Below are 5,302 nucleotides of genomic sequence, written 5' to 3'. Positions count from 1 at the left end.
TCAACACTGAAGTCTGTTTATATTTTGTTAAGCATGCAGCTGTTACCCAACCACAAAATTCTAAAGCAGTGGGAACCCTACTTCCCTTCTCCTCTTGTTTATTCCCTGCTCATTTCCCAACTCAATCTACTAGTTTCCCTTTCTTTTTTGTTTCCTTGCCTTTCCTAGCCTGCTCTCAGTGCCTCCTTTATGCATTTTCTCCTTCCTTCTCCTCATCCTCCCTTTCTCTCCCAAACATGTCTCTCGCGGCTTGGTCATCTTTCTTCCTCTTCTTACTTCCCTATTTCCCACCAGTGCTGGAGTCAGAGGGCTGGGTTTAGTCCTGCTAGCTCTGTAAACTCCAATAAGTCCTCCTCCTTTCTAAGCCCTGGTTTTCTTGTCTGTACACAGGGACAATCAGGGTAACTCATAGGATCATTAAGCAAACTAAATCAGGTCATGCCTAGAAATTAACACAAGTGCCTCCCACTACAAAGTCAATACTCCAAAAAGGAAAGCTAGTAATCTTATTTTTTTAATTCATTTTTAACTCTGAGAATAGAAAACATCCTATCAAATTTGGGAGCCATCCCTACTGATGTTCAATCATCAAACACTTATACATCAAATCTAGGCTGGCTAGAGGGAAGCAAGGATCATTAGGCCCATCTCTGTCTTTCAAAAGCCCACAGTCTGAGGAAGATGAGACAGCCAGATACATGGAAAGATCATTAGAATGGCAACTGTGGGGCTATGATGGAAGAGGACCAAGAACTATGGAAGCAGAAGGAAGGGATTCGGCAAGCCTGCTTTGCAGAGTCAGCTAAGATTTCAGAGATGGCGATTCTAAGAAAAAGAAAAAGAAGAGTTTGCTCAATAAGAACAGGCAAATGAGCAACGTGTGGAAAGACCAAGTGTTGTGAAAGGGAAGGGAAGGTTTGGGGAGCACAGTCATGGCAACCAGATTATAGGGGGCTATGGTGTGGTGTGATATGGGGCTGGCAAAATAAATAATAAATGGATTCTGAAAGAAGTCATCATCTTCATCGCTGTCGTTCACTAGGGACCTGACCTCATGCTGAGCACTTGACATTTTTCATCTCATTTAATCCTCTCCAAAACCCAATGGGCAGCGATTCTTTGTCATTGCTCCCTCGTGTCTCTCTAGGCAAGTGCATGCTATCAGAGTTTTTCGGAAGGTTGCCCTCACAGCATGGGCTGGCGTGGAAAGAGATGAAAAAGCAATGACAACAAGTAAGCAAAGCTGGATTCTAGAAATGTTTCTGCAGTTAAATTGACCATTTATAAGTGGCCCATAGGTTAAGGTACAGGACAAGGAGGACAAGGTTTTTGGCTTGGGGCAATGAGGGAATAGAGGAGTCATTAACTAAAATGACAAATACGTCAGTGAAGGGAGAAGGAAAGAAAGGTGTAGGAGCAGGAGCAGGACTAGGGTGGGAGAATAAAAGGTTCAGTTTGAATACATTAGGCTTGAAATGCCATTTGATCATTGGCAAAATATTCTTAGCCCTAAAAAGAAACGACAAATTTGTGAAGTCGAAGTCAACCTATGAGGCGATGTCAAAGTCATGGGGAATGAATGGTCTCGCTCAGAAAGAACAAGAATAAAGAGAAGTCAGGAGAGGACAGAGGGTAAGGACGAGTCAATAAAAGGACAAGGATAAAGTCCTTGAGGGACCTCAAAAGAAGGATCAGAAAAAGATATACTGAAATGAAAAGCTGTGGCTTTCCTACAGTGCCCTCTTCCTCTGGGCACCTGGCAGGTGCTCAACAAACTGGAGTTGAATAAAGAAAAGGAAAGAGGAAGAAATAACCTCAGTTTCAGGAAGGAACATGTTTTGGAAAATACAATGATAAATAATATTTAACATTTACATTCAGAAATGTATTGGTTAACATTTTAAAAATATGTAATATTGCTAAGAAGTTAAGCAAGACTAGGCATGCTCTATAAGTGTGGAACTTTTGAAAGTTACCATTTTCTATGGCTTTTCATGAGAAATCCTGAAAACGCATACTAGCATCTAAATTTTGTATATGTCACGCAAGCATCTAGAATATATACATTAAGAAGTTTTATGTCAAGGAGAGCTACAAATTCCAATTTACTTTGAAATGATATGTTAAGTCTTTTCCTACTATATGAAAATTTCTAATTTACCATGTAAGAACAAAATTAAATCTTAAGCACAAGAAAAATCTGCCAGGGGCAACAAAATAAAGAAATCACTTGGCTCCACAGTTTTAATGATGCTTGCATGGCAAAAATGTAAAAGCGCAAGATAGCTAAATATAAGTTTAAAAAATTATTCTAAATTTACATTTTGCAGTAAAGGCTAGCATGGAGCAACACCTGAGCAACGGTGACAGTTGATGGACAGAGGTGCTGGTAATCCCATACATGGGATTTCCTCATCTTTTTAATAAACCTTCAGCCCCCAATTAATGTTTCTTGCCAGTTTTGTTTTGTTTTTTTTTTTCTTCGAAACAGCTCCTTGTTAACCAGGGACCTGAGACTCTCTCATGTCTATCCACAAAAGAGCTAGAGGAATCAATTCTTCTATTCAGACAAATCTCAGCACTGAAAACATACCCCTCAAGCATCAGAGAGCTTAGTGACAAACTGTTTATGTCCAAAGCATGACTCGATCGAAGAATAAACAATATCTTGAATAGATGAACTAGATACAAACCTCCTGAAAAAAAAACTAAAACCAACGCCTATCAGAGGAAATGACACCCATAAGCCAAGAAAAAAATAGACATTGATGTTAGTCCCTTTGGCCATCATGTAGGTGATGATAACAGAATAAAAATCCGAACTTCAAAAGAAAAAAAGGCAATGTTCTAAACCCAACTAACTTTCGCCAAAATTATTTTTTAATAAGAGGAGGATAATAAAGCCTATTTGCTAAACCTCAACCACACAGGAGATAAGAAACAGCAAGCTGGAAAAAAGAAACAGAAAGCCCCAAATGGCCCAGAGCTAACTCTCCTCTTAGTCTCACCAACCCTCGAAAGCTCCCCACCGACTCACCTCAGCCTGGACCTAACCCTCTCCCCCAAAAGGGAGATTTCCCAGTAGTGCAGGAAAATCAAACAGGTACCCATTCCATGACCATGGCAGTGAGAAAAGCAAGGCTATTCTGAAAGCTCTAGTAATTACACAGAAAACAAGCTGAGTCTCTAGGGCACATTCTTGAAAACCTGAGACCAACTCCCGGAAAAACGCTCTTGACCACTTACCACTACCGGAAGCTGCTAAAAGGCAGATCCGAATCAGCACCCCACTAGAAAAAGAGGAAGACGTTGTAGGAAAGCAGTTTTACTACCAGTAAGGAACCGGGGCGGGACAGGACGACAGGACGCTCTCTGGAAAAAATACCAAAATCCCAGAAGAGTCTCTCCTTCTCTAGTTGCCTGCTGCTGCTGCCAGGGCAGAACTGGTTAATCTTGGAGAAACAAAAGGAAGCTCCCTCGAGGCTGGCTTCGGGAGGATGGCTTCCTCTGTGGGAACCAAGAGTTCGGAAGGTTGGGAGAGACAACAGAAGGGTTCACTAGCTACTACTTCAGCTTCACAATCTTTTATCAGCCTTTGGCTGAGGGAGATAAGCAAACATCTTTGGACTCTCTACTTGTTTTTTTCTCCAGAAAAGAAAGAATTAACAGTGGCTTGTTTGTGTGTTTTTTTTTAATCATTATTATGAGACTTCAACTCTCTTGTCATGAAAGCTAAGAACGCTCAAGCAACGTTTAACAGAGCAATGACACTTCTTTCTCAACATCCTTAATTTCAGCTCAGAGGAAGCAAACCATTAACCCTGAGGATGCCAAAGGACGAATGCATGTAGGATATGAATTTCACTTTTCAGTTCAGAATCACTTTGAGGGGATCCTCGTTTTTACGATGGGATTAGATAAAAATGAAATATTTGGGTTTGTGACGATGTTTAAATGAAAGGATTATGGCTCCTTTTAAATATGTCTAAAGCCATTTATAGATTTTTTAGACGTTGCATCAGATTTGCAGTTAAGTACAGAAACCAAATATGTTTTAATCATGTCTCTATAACCAGAGCAAGTTGATCCTCTGTGCATCATTGACTCCACTCTTCTAGAACGGCCCCATACTGAACCCTCAGATTTCCACAAAGAACTAGCTCAGAGGAAAAGGAGGGTATTCCCTGCCAAGCTCCACAGTCACAAGAAACTGCAGGTTCTTGAAACAAGAATGATTGCTTTCTTCTTTGCATGATAAACAGAACCAAGAACAGCCTACACAATGAAGCAATCATTTCTTTAAAATATTTAAAATTTTAAAAAACTTCTAAATTAGAAAAGATAAATACAGCCTCTATACCATTTTTTAATTTATCACATTGGCAATTGTTATAAGTTTGATAATTCCCTTTGTTGAAGAAGATATAAGGAAAGATATAAGGAAATCAGTATCTTCTCCTATTCTCCTATACTGTTAGTGGGAGTAGAAATTGGTAAAATATGTTTTTGTTTTTTTTTTTAAGCCTACAGCACCCAGTATTCCTAGGTGGAATCCCATCCAAGTACTAACCAGGCCCCACCCTGCTTAGCTTCTGAGATTAGACGAGATCGGGCGTGTTCAGGGTGGCACGGCCATAGGTAAATTATGTTTAAAGGGAAACTAAGTAGTGCCTATCAAATATAGAAATGTGTATGTTTCCAGCTCTTAGGACTTCACCTTATGGATGACCACAAATATATGCAAACATATCTATAAAAATGTTCATTATGGCAATGTCTGTGATAGCAAACAACTAAAAATGCCTTAAATATGGGGAATTGACTGACTAAATAAGTTAAAGTCCATCTGTACATACAAAGAAGTATTATGCAGATGTCAAGGAGAAGTAAAACTAGACCGAAGAATCAGATTGTCTGAGTTCATATCTGGCTTCACCGGTGACTGGCCAGGTAACTCTGAGCAAGTTCTCACACATTTCTGGGCCTCAGTTCCTCATATGTAAAAAGGTGATCATTATAGGACTTACCATAGAGGATCATCGTGACTAAGACAGTGCCTGGACCATAGTAGATGTTCAATAAATATTAGCTATTATCAAGGAAAGAAGTAGGATTCTTCAGACTTACTTGGAAAGATGTCCAAGATGTATTGTCAACTGAAAAAAGAAATTGCAGATGAATACGTATAGGATAATCCCATTTGGTAAAAATGTTTTAAATGTGCTTGCTGTTTTCTATTTCCTCCCTCTAAACTCCTTGAGAGGGACTTTTGTTCACTGTTGTATCCCCAGTGTTTATAATA

At 39.6% G+C, this 5,302-nt stretch overlaps 1 pseudogene; it reads right to left on the bottom strand.

Annotated features, from left to right (window-relative positions):
• Positions 1 to 4,521: 4,521 nt before the first annotated feature.
• Positions 4,522 to 4,640, bottom strand: LOC112469717 (annotated as a pseudogene).
• Between the last annotated feature and the right edge of the window lie 662 nt (positions 4,641 to 5,302).

The sequence above is a fragment of the Pteropus alecto genome, unplaced genomic scaffold (assembly GCF_000325575.1).
Source record: "Pteropus alecto unplaced genomic scaffold, ASM32557v1 scaffold86, whole genome shotgun sequence".
Lineage (NCBI taxonomy): Eukaryota > Metazoa > Chordata > Mammalia > Chiroptera > Pteropodidae > Pteropus > Pteropus alecto.
The sequence above is the reverse complement of the archived record's forward strand: the minus strand, read 5'-3'. Positions and strand labels throughout refer to the sequence as shown.